This window comes from Tupaia chinensis, unplaced genomic scaffold (assembly GCF_000334495.1).
Source record: "Tupaia chinensis unplaced genomic scaffold, TupChi_1.0 Scaffold000066_1, whole genome shotgun sequence".
Lineage (NCBI taxonomy): Eukaryota > Metazoa > Chordata > Mammalia > Scandentia > Tupaiidae > Tupaia > Tupaia belangeri.
The window spans coordinates 7,458,704-7,470,789 of record NW_006159525.1 but is presented as its reverse complement, the minus strand read 5'-3'; the positions used below and the strand labels follow the sequence as shown (position 1 = coordinate 7,470,789).

The 12,086-nt window shown below is 41.8% G+C and overlaps 1 protein-coding gene across 17 annotated transcripts in view; it reads right to left on the bottom strand.

Annotated features, from left to right (window-relative positions):
* The window catches only part of TRIP12 (thyroid hormone receptor interactor 12), a 219,288-nt gene that overhangs the window by 204,419 nt on the left and 2,783 nt on the right, over positions 1–12,086 (bottom strand). The window contains exon 1 of one of the 17 annotated variants that reach the window (XM_006141914.3): positions 11,884–12,038. The exons of 14 other annotated variants lie outside the window; for them this stretch is intronic. The gene's annotated coding sequence lies outside the window, so the exon portion shown is untranslated. Of the gene's footprint in view, positions 1–11,082; positions 11,221–11,591; positions 11,637–11,883; positions 12,039–12,086 lie in introns of those variants that run through there. 2 more of the 17 variants (XM_006141915.3, XM_027766417.1) reach the window with 2 other exon arrangements.

Genomic DNA, 12,086 nt, shown 5'->3' with positions numbered 1-12,086 from the left:
AAAAGGAAAGAGATGGGACTTCAGAAACTGATGTGGCCATTTCCCCCTTTCTCTCCTCTCCAATGAGCTCACCAGTCATGGAGCAAAAAACTAGAACAGGAAAAAAAAAAAAAAAAAAAAAAAAAAACTTTAAAAAAGAAAAAATAAAGATAAATGTGGCAGTTGCTAAAACCAAGATAACGTCTTTCCTTGTGGCATGACTGTAATACTGGCCCTTAAAACAGAAATAATTCCAGCTTTTTTAGAACCGTCTTACTAAATCCTTGACTTCACATTCCTTAAAATAACGATAGATTAAACTATTCCTAACTTTACAACTCTGTTAAGAAATATGGCAAACTTCCTGAATCCTTTACTATGACATTAAAATTTAAATAAACTCAGCAACATTATGAAAAAGTTCTCAAAATATAGCACAGTAAGCTCTCAGAAGTTAGTTGTGCAATTATGAATCATCTTGATTATCTTTTTTAGAAACAAAGCACGAACAACACATGGTTCAACAGAAGTAAACACATGAGTCAAATAGTAAGTCCATCCTACAGAAGACAGGGGTATTCTGCTCTTCTGGCAAACAGATTCCTATCAATTAAATCAGCTGCCATGCCCCAGCTGTAGTGACACAGGTAGTAAGGGCACTGCTGTGTGACAATGCCAAAGATCACACGGGAAAGATTTGGGGTCATGTCCTGGGTCTTCCCAAACACACAGGGTACACAGGCAATCCTGGCTGGCCACAGGGGGAGGATCACAGCATGGAGACACTGTGGGACGTGCCTATCTCTCTCTCAAAAAAAAAATAAGCAAACAGGGCCAGCAGGTGGTATGGTGGTTAAGGGCACTGGACTCCCAAATGGCCCACCGAAGTTTGAGTCCCAGATCTGACAGCTTTCTCTCTCTCTCTCTCTCTCCCCTTCTCTGAGTTTTCTCTCTCTGTCTGTCACTGTCCCTCTCTGCTCAAATTAAAATAAAATAAAGTGAAATAAAATAATTCTTTGAAAAAAATAAGCGAACAAACTTGGAAAAAAAAAAACAACAACAACAAACAGGTGCAATAATAAAGATACCAAATGACAGATCTATCATGTCTTCAAGAATTCCTATCAGTGTTACTTAGTTCAGTAATGAGAAGATACCTAGAGGAAAAAATGGCACAGTCTAACAGAGGCAGCAGAAACCTAATACTAGATGATCAGAAGAGGCAGTAGCAGATTATCTTACAATGCCACACCAAAGGCTGAAATTCCCCAAGTCTTACCTCACAGCAGCAACTGGAAGGTCAACTCTCAAAAGGCAGGGTGAAAACTAAAGTAAAAAAGCACATGAAGCCTACAATTACAGCCTAGTTTTCTGAAAAATACTATTTTTGAGACCAAAACGTGGAGATGAACACTCACGGTTCCTAATGACAGTTGAGAAATAATCAGCAAACAGGTCTGATCACAAAGTTAAGACTACTGAATCTTCTCAAAAATCAGTCTAACTGTTGTCATCCACTGGAGGAAGGGCACAAATACCTTTGGATTGCTAACGGAGGGGTAGAGATCAGGGTCCAATCCCCTGAAGACTCACCCTAGGCAGGTAGGAGAAACTGGAAACGTGGTTGATAAAGGAAAAATGAATAAAGTCACACGGCTGTTTTGCAGAAAAACAGGCACTCTTGCCTGTTGCAACAGTAAAATACACAGACTTCATGGGTATTTTCATTCTAAAGTCCACAAGTCCCACAAATGTTGGAACAGTCTTCCTTACTCCACAAACAGGTGTAATGTTGATTCATAACTTGCACCAAGAGCTGGCACTACTGCTACTCCCATGTAAAGAATCAAATTAATTCAAACTGCAATCGGGGAAGTTTACAAGAAAATGTTAGGAATAAAAGCTGCTAAAGAGAACAATGTTATGGCTACCAAAACTTAGTAAAATAGTTTCCTTTTATCTTAGTTTCCCTTCAGTCATCGTCTAACCTCATGCTCCATTTTAAAACTCCTGCTGGGGTCCAGCAGGTGGTATAGTGGTTATTAAGAGCGCTGGACTCCCACATGGTTGACCACAGTTCGAGTCCTGGACCTGGCGGCTTGCTTTCTCACTCACCCCTCCCCCCCATCAAATTAAATAAAGTTAAATAAAAATAATTATTAAAAAAAAACAAAAACCTGTTGAACTTTTTATAAAAGTAACAGGATAATAGTCTAGAAGACATCAATGATAATATTAGGCACATAATCGTATTAAAATATTTAATTAAATATTAATTTATACTTTTCAAAAGTTTGTAAATATTTCAAACACAATTCACTTCTGTTTTAAACATTTCTTCACTACACTAGATGCCAAGTAAAATTTTTTCTATATAAAACTGCCAAGTTACTGAGAGAGCAACTCAAAAAAACTATGTATTATGTGTATTCAGAAGTTAAAAAAATGAAAAAACCCTGGAGCCAGCAGGTGGCATGGTAGTTAAGGTGCTGGACTCAGTTCCAGTCCTGGATCTGGAGGTTTCAAAATCACACCAGGAAAATCCAAAAGAAGGGATTATGGTGTGGCAATCCCCATTGAAGGGTGATTTCTCACTCCCCTCAGCTCGCTCGCTCTTGTGTGCGTGCGTGTGTGCGCGCGCGCTCTCTCTCTCTCTCTCTCTTTCTCGGAGCACATGAGCTATGGCAAAAATCTAAAAAATTCTAAATCAACAGCAGTTGAATGCGCTAAAAAAAAAAATGTCTGCCAGCTCCCTCTAAACATTGATTTATGTGACTGTACAAAGGGCTGGCAGGGGACATTTAAGCAATTAACCAGTTCCTGCTTACTTAATTAACATTTTAAACCATTAAGGGAAACTGAGTAAGAAATAGGGTTCACCTTTAGTGCTTCTACCTCCCCTAAAACATACCACAAAACCTCTTATATGTAGTCCAAAAAACGGAAGCTACTTCATAAAGATAAATAAAATATAAATGTACTTTTGTTTTCCTTTTCAATTTTTTTTTTTAACTTTTTTTGGTGGAGAGAGATTTTTGCTATAGGGTATGTGCAATCACCAGAGAAAAAGAAAGCAAGAAATCATTCCCCACCCTCCCCAGGGGGATGGCCACACTGCAATTCCTTCTCCTCCACTCTCCTCTCAGGATCTTGCTGCCAGGTTTGGGACTCGAACTGTGGTTGACTATGTGGAAGTCCAGCGACTTAACCATTATGCCATCTGCTGGTCCTCTGGTTTGTTTATAAATATTTTCATACACTTTTTTTATGATGTCACTGCCTACTAAGGGGTCAACAATAATTCAACATAGTCTATCTTTTAAATCAAATTTCTTAATCCCCCAAGCACCTCAATAACCTCATATCCCAAATTTCTTATTATTTCATAAAAATGGACACTCTGTTCCAGAAGGCCTGTTCATCTACCATTCCATTAGATCCTCACTAAAATTACACTTTTCAAATCCCCATTCTTCCCTATCTACCCCAGAATCAGGGTCAGTTCCCATCCCTCTACTCCTCATGAAGTCTTCCTCAGTACCTTCAATCCAGGACTGAATGACTCTGGAAACTTCCAAGTAACCACTGTAGAAAACCTGATTTTGTACTCAATAACAAATATGCACAATGTTCTAGTGTTTTAAGTTTGCACTCACCTACAATTAAGTACATTTCAAAATAGGAGTCTCATTTTACAAATCTCTTATTTCCCCTCAGCACTCTCCAGAAGGGCAGATCTTCTTGTAAGGAAGCAGAAACACAATCACATTAACTGCTGATGAAATATTTGTAGAACGAAGGTATTTCCAACAATTTATTTAGTAAAGTAAAAAACCATGCCCTAATTCATTTGATTCCTAATTTAGATTCCCATCAGGGTTTTCAAATGCAGAAGTCCTGCTATATATAGTTTTCAGACAAGTAAGTTACGTTCAAGTTATGTACTGACTACATGAAACACAAGAGAACTTGGAGGACAAGGACTAAGTTTGAAGTCCTTTCCATATACCTCCCAGCACAGTCCTAGTGCACAGTACCTACTTGATAAGATGTGTATTAATGAACAGACCATCATCTACTCGCGAACATAATCCTCGAATGCTAAATTTAGGGTAACCAAGTTACTAAAACATTGTAGTGCTGTAATGATTCATTAAACTGCTGATTTTATTGAGCCTTGTTGTGAAAATTTTATATTCTACACTTAGCAACCAACCCCTAAAAAACAAAAACCAGTTGACAGTAAATTATGGCAAATGATGCTATTATTTCTCAATACAGTTTCTCAACGTGTCACACCAAAACCAACTCTGCCGCAGGCACCTACCAGGTACAATGCATTATGCTGGGAGCCCTTGTGCCAGGTATGGCAGGAGAGATGAGATCTCTAGCCTCCAGAAGCCAAAGACCAATTGATAGTTAAGATGAACGCAACTAATTATGTAAGAATCTGAAAGTCATAACTGAAGTAAAATATTAAGAGAATGGGAATAGGGAGGAGAGAGTAAAGAGTAAAAATCCAACAATATTTACTAGAAGTTAAGTGTGTCTGTGTAGCTGTGATATATAAAGATGGGAAGGGGTATCAATTCAGGTAGACAAACCAATAAAAGCTAGGGCAAGAATGCTGAAAATTCTGGGGTATGTTCAGAGAGGAACATGCAGTTTAATTTGGCTGCAGCAAAGGGTGTGGTGAATCAAACAGAACCCAAGACACAGGGACACGAAAGTTCATTGCATGCTCATGTATTTGCTATTTAGCTCATGTATTTGCTATTTATAAGGCAACTACAAGCATTGGTTTCTGAGAATTTAAAAAAAATAAAAGGGAGAAGGGGAGGCCTTCCATATGATCTCCATGAACCTGCTCTCTGAGGACACAAAGCAGCTTAAATTACAATTCAACAGTGAATTTCAAATGGGCCATCCGTAAAAACTCACTTTGGGTTTCCAGAACATCGCACATGTTTACCAGGGTAAGCTTTAAACTGAATTATCCAACCTTAAAAGGATGGCACAAGGTACATCTATTTATTCAGAGTGCTGCCCACGGATGGAATGAGTAGGAGTTTTGAAGTCAGGGTAGAACTCATCGGTTATGACAGCAAACAAGTTGATTAAAATACACATTGAAAGACTCTAACTTCACATCTGAAGGACTGTTGATAGACACTTCAGCTTATAAATAACATTCAAAATCCATATATGGGTAATACCATATTTATAGAAATAAGTATACCCTTGCTAAAAAGAAAAGAATAATAAAAATTATGCACACTATTATAAATTGGTTGGAAATGCAAATCACTTAGCACTGGCAAAATCTATTTAGCTCCTCAACCCAGCTTTTAAATATTCAACTACTATATGTTAATAATGGACAATTAAAGGACAACATGAAACAGATTGCTCCTAATTCTTTTAAATACGTAGGATTTAAGGGACCAGCAGATGGCGTAATAGTTATGTCGCTGGACTTTCATGGAGTCAACTGCAGTTTGAGTCCCGGACCAGGCAGCTTAAACTTCACACTGGCAGCGTGTGCAAGCGTGCCCAAAACCCCAAGAAGAGAATGGAGGAGAAGGGATTGTGGTGTGGCCATCCCCTCCCCAGAGGTGATTTCTTGTTTTCTGTCTGTCTCTCCTGATATACATACACACACACACATATACATATAAATCATATATATATATAGGGGCCAGCAGGTGGCGTGGTGGTTAGGGCGGCCAGATTCCCACATGGCTGGCCACAGTTAAGGGTCCCGGACCTGGCAGCTTGCTTTCTCACTTTCCTTCTCTTTCTCTGGTCAACTTGAAAAAAGTAAAATAAAATAATGACAATGATTAAAATTAAAAATATATGCATACATGATTTAAAGTATGAGCCAGCTGGCAATGTGGCAATTAAGACGTCAGGATATTGGGACCAGCAGTTAGCATAATGGCTATGTCACTGGACTCCCACGTAGTCAATCGCGGTTCGAGTCCCGGACCCGGGGGCTTAAACTCACGCCAGGCGCGTGTGCGTGCGTGCCCAAGATCCTGAGAGGAGAATGGAGGAGAAGGGATTGCGGCGTGGCCATCCGCCCTGGGGGGTGATTTCTCGCTTTCTATCTCTCTGTCTGTCTCTCTCTGTCTGTCTGGCAAGCGCATGCGCCCTATAGCAAAAAAAAAAAAAAAAAACTCTCCAAAAAAAGAAAAAGAAAAAGAAAAAAAAAAAAAAGATGTCAGGATGCTACATGGCTAACTACTCAGTTTGAGATCTAGACCAGGCAGCTTGAGAAATACACTGGGTGAATGTGCATGAGTGACCAAAATTTCAAGAGGAGAATGGAGAAGAGACTGTGACATGGCCATCGTCCTCCACCCCAGGGGTGCTTTCTCACTTTTTCTCTTTCTGCCTAGTCCACATGCCCTGTGGTAAAATTTATTTTTAAATTTTTGAAAGAACTATTTTTTTATTTAATTCTATTTGTTATCATTATTATTATTTTTTAAATTTGACCAGAGAGACACAGAGAGAAACGGAAAGCGAGAAAGTAAGTTGCCAGGTCCAGGACTCGAACCATGGTTGATCACATGGGAATCCAGCACACCACCTGCTGGCCCGATTTCCTTAAAAACTTTTTAAAAGTAACTTGAGGACTAGGCCCATAGTTTAGCAGTTAAATGGAGCCACAAGGCTGACAAAGGTTGGAATACTGGTTGTCCCACAAGGCTGACAAAGGTTGGAATACTGGCCCCAGCTTGAGAAACATACTGGGTATGTGTGCATGCATGCCCAAATCCTGAGAGGATGGAGAAATGGAAAAGAGACTTTGGTGTGAGCATGTACCACTAGAGAGGAGCAGCATTTTTTCCCTTTCTCTCTCTCTCTCTCTGACAAGCAAATGCACCCTGTGGTAATTAAAAACATAAACAATTTGCAATCTCTAAGATATATATGACTGATAAATAAAGTGTCCACTTTTTTAGCATTAACAATGACTCAAAACGTGGATCACAACAATAAAATAGGGCACTAAATCATTACAAAATACTTACAGTATCATCTTTTCTACTAACAAGACTTATTCCTTAACATTTAGAGAATCCTTATTACCTGCCAGGTTCTGTGCTAGATGGCAGAAATAAAACGGAACTAATGACATCCAAAAATTAGTATTTGACTATATTATATACTCAAATATCTCCAAGAACAAGTTAATTAACAAGGCATGGCCAAAAACATGGGATCAAGTGGAAAGGAGCCTAGTGGGTCCATTCGTCTGTGTAGCCTAATCTCTTGAGCAGTGTCTGACATCTAAGTGGCAACTCGCTCTAGGTTATATATGATAACCTCGTTTTTCAGATTAGGCACTGGATACCCGCAAAGGCTAATTTGTTCACGGTCACAAAGACAAAGGGATATACAACCAGGACCAGAACCCAAGTCTTTTTTTTTTTTGGAGAGGTTTTTGATATAAGATTTATGTGCTCACCAGAAAGACAGAGAGCCAGAGAGCCAGAAAGCAAGAAATCGCCGCCCAGGGGGATGGCCACACTGCAATCCCTTCTCCTCCACTCTCCTCTTGGGATCTTGGGCACGCACACACACCCGCCCAGCATGAGTTTAAGCCACCGAGTCCAAGACTCAAACTGCATTCAACTATATGGGACCCCAGCGACATAGCCATTACGCCAACTGCTGGTCCCACAGCTTTTTTGACTTGGGCCACTAGAGTGACTTTTTCAGTCATAACCACAAAACTGAGTATTACCAGCAGCTTCTGTACACTCAAAACAGATAAAACTGAAAAAACAATTCCTTTTTCTTCTATCAGTCCAATTTAATAAAACTACAAAAGACACAATCAAAATCTAAAAGGCTTCAGAGAAAAACGACTGAACAACTACTTCGGTGTAAGAAACCTCTTTTTGCAATAATCTGATATAATCAGTAAGTTAGAATATTAAAGGACTATATATTTTAAAACTCAAGACATTATGACTCAGGCACCAAAAGAAAATGCACACGTAAGACAGAAAGCTTACATTGCATGTTAAGAACTACTAGCACTAACATTATACAACAATCTACGAATTACACTTATTGCATAATACCCATCAGATTCTTACTCTTCCACCTTATCTGGCAGGGAGTCCCTTCAGGCTTGGCCCTATTAACTGCAGCTTGGCCTAAGGAAAAAGAGGCACAGAATAATCCACTAGCTTAACACTGAACCATGAAGGTGACAATCTACATCCATCTAAGCACTCTGATGGCACATTAGCAGGGGCAATGTGGAGAGGCCATGGTTACTGAACCAAACCCTGAAAGCACATTCAGAAGACTCTGTTAGAACAGAACCTTTCCAAGGAGACAACTGGTTGCATATTCAGCAAGACCAGACTAACATTACTAGTTTGGAGTAAGAAGCAAATGGGTTATTTTTCAGTCAGGTTTATGACTGCTTCTTCATTCATATCACAATGCTATGAGACAATCCTTGCCCTCAGGAAGCCTATAATCCAGTAAAGAAAACAAAATAAGTGTCAACAAATTCTCGGTGCATAACCCAAAAATGAAGTATACACCAAGATACAGAAACAAAGCTCTCCAGGTAAATGTTTGAGGAAGCGATCTAAAGGGCTGAGTTGAACTTGATCTTTACATCTGTCTGCCAAGTTATTCTGTACATACTGGGGACTTGCTTGATTTAAAAGAGGGACAGGAGTACCTCAGGGTGGCAACAGCAAGAAACAATTTGAATGAAGATGAAAATCAACAAGCTACTTGCTGTTCTGACTTGAGTCCAGTCAATTACCTCAAGCAAACAAGAAAACGTAAAGGGGCAATTGGTATCACCTTTGCTCAAAAAGATCCCCACTCACTTAAAAGAAAAAACAAAGTCTTCTAGATTCTGTTTAAAAAAAAAAAAAAAACACAAGATTCAGGAACATTTTTAATAGTAATCTCTGATATTAGAAACTAAATTTTGTAAGAGCCACAAACCAGAATAGGTAAAAATTTTGTCAATGACAAAAATGTAAAAAGAAGTCTAAAGTTTCTTTGCATATTATCAAGTTTATTCAGTAGAGTACAGTGTGGAAAAGTATCTGGCATACTGATGCAAAAAACTAATTTAACAGATAAAAATTGGGCCCGAGTTCTACTACCAGTTAAGCAACAACTTCTAATTATAAAGTGCTATAACTGGGACCAGCAGTTAGCGTAATGGCTATGTCGCTGGACTCCCACAGTCGACCGCAGTTTGCGTCCCAGACCCGGTGGCTTAAAACTCACGCCGGGCGCGTGTGCATGCGTGCCCAAGATCCCGAGAGGAGAATGGAGAAGGGATTGCGGCTTGGCCATCCCCTGTGGGGGGTGATTTCTCGCTTTCTGTCTCTCTGTCTCTGTCTCTCTCTGTCTGTCTGGTGAGCGCACGCGCCCTATAGCAAAAAACTCTGAAAAAAAAAAATAAATAAAATAAAATAAATAAAGTGCTATAACTTTATTTCTTCAACCTGCCTTACAGGGGACCATCATCACTGGTGAAAAGCTAACACAATTTTCTAAACCTAATAACAACATATTACACTTATTTAGCATTTCGTTAATTTTCACAATCATCATATTAAAAGCTGCATAAGCATCCAGAGAGGTAGGACAGGGATTGCCCACCTCCATTTTAAGTGACCAGATAAGTGACTAGCTCAAGGTCACACAGCTACTAACTGGCAGTGTCTGAGTTTCTAAGCCAGGGATGTGTTTTCTTTCCTAGGACGATATCCTTAAAATAAGATCATAACATTTATGTTATCTATACAACATAAATGCAATCACCTGAAAAGTTAGAATGGAAAAGTAAATATTATTCCTAATTTACTTTGCTATGTGAGAGCACCTATTACCCTGGCCTAACTAACATACCATTCATTTTTAAAATATCATTTTAGCTTAGTGACTTCTGAAACTCTAAATGCCAAAAGTATCTTCAGACTTTGAGAAACTAAAGGAGAAAACTAAAACGAAGAGCCTGTTCAAAAACACACATTCAATAGTAAAATGCCAGCTGAGCAGACTTAGCCACTCACACTTTGGAAAAACTGGGGAGCAAATGGAAACAATGATCATCTTAATCACAGCGCTTCAGGGCCTAGGGATGCCGGGATGCCGCCACATCCACAGAAAGGCAGACCTGCTGAAGCTACCAACCATGTTGATGTGCTTTCTGAAGCTTTAAGAACTCCCAATTTCACCAACGTGAAAAAGAAAACCAAACCAGTCCAATATACTGGGGGTTGAACATGAGCAGGAAATGTCAAAAAAAGGATCAGACATAGTATTTACTCTAGCACTTACTCTTGATATTGATCTTCTGCATGCTGTAAATAGGAAACTAAGCCTCAAAAGAACCCTCTACAATTTATTGTCTCTAAACCCCTGATAATTCCACTCCTCAACTCTAACTGCTTCCCTTCCCCCCCCAAATGCGACACACAGGCCTCATATACAGGCCTCTTGCCTTTTTTCCTAACACAACTAGGACCTTTGTTCCCAGTGTCGGTTTTTTACCCCCTTTCAATAGCTCTTTCAACTTTCTATCCCGTATTTTTTTTGTTTTGTTTTGTTTTATAGAGGGGAGACTCTGAGCCTCAACTTGCCAAGTCTTTAAAAACTGAACTGCCAAAAATATCTAATGAGGCTCTCAAGAGAAACAGAAAGTTGAACACACCACTGAAAGGCCTACAAAACTGAGTAAAGCCGGGAGATCGGGTGATCTGGCAGCCCAGGCAAGAGCAGGGAATGCTACTAGGAAGAGACAGCAGGAGAGCAGTTAGGCGTCCACTCGGAACAGACCGCCGCGCTGTTAACCGTACCCCCAACACACACACACACACACACACACGGCTGCACACAGTCCCTCCCCCAAATAGCTAACGACTTAGCCCAAACCCACCGCCCGCCACCTTTTCGCTCACCCTCACCCTCCCGCAAAGTGCAAGGGCATTATCCCCAACAAACATCTCTGTCCCAGGGTTTGGAAGCAGCCCGCGCCAGTCCCTCCTCACCACTCCCTCCCGGCCCCCATCGGTAGGTATTCCCCACCCCCTGATTTACATTGTTTTCTGTATTTCTTTCCCTCTAGCAACTAAGGATTTCCTTATTCTGAGGAAGTGACGAGAACAGGATTCGGGATTTCACAGCCTTCGTTATTTGAACGCCCCTCAACTTGTTTCTGGACTCGTAACCCGCTCACTAGGGAGAAGGAAGGAGAGGGGGTGAGCTGCCGGACCAACGTTATAATAGGTTTTATGTAATCCACATATAAATAAATTAATCGCCTGACTCGCTCTGAGTGCTAATACGATTGGGGTGCCAATTGGCCCACCTCCCTCCCCCAAGTTAAGCCCTCCCCCCACCACCGATTTCCATTCTGATCTGTCTAAAAGGATGCTGTTTCTCTCAGTCAAGTTTCCCGGCCCCTTCCCTCGCCCCTGCACGCCCCTCTCCTTGTGACCCTCCCTCAACCTCAACTTCCCACGTCTTAGAAAAAAAAAAAAGCCCCGCGCAGACCCCCTCGGCGGGCTCGCCCGCTCTCAACCGTCCCCCGGCAGGAAACCCCTTACTGCGGTCTAAAGTCACTCCGGCCTCTCCCTCCTCTGACCCTCGCTTCCCACAACTGTTGTCACTCGAGCTGCTCCCTACTTTCCATTTCCGGGCCGTCCCCGGCCCCGGAGCCTCCCCTCTCCCGGTTTCCGGGCCCTCAGCCCCATTTCCGGGGAACCCTTGCCGTCTTCACACCCCCGGCCTGCACTTCCGGCCCCCCACTTTCTCTCTTCCTAGACGCCCTCCAAGCTCCAAAGCCCACTTCCGGCCCCCCCGATCCCCGCAGGGCTCCCCAAGACCCGCACACCTCACCCGGGTTCCGTGAAGAGCCCTCCTCATTGCGGGGGGCTGGGAGGGGGAAGCCGGCGACCCCCCGCTCCCGCCCAGCCCGGTCCCTCCGGCCGCGGTCTCCCTCGAGTGCCTCGCCCGTCAGTCCCCGGCTCGGTCCTTCCGCGGCCCCGCCGCCCCCGCCGCCGGGAGCAGGCCGAGCGGGGGGCCAAACGCGGGGGCCGCCA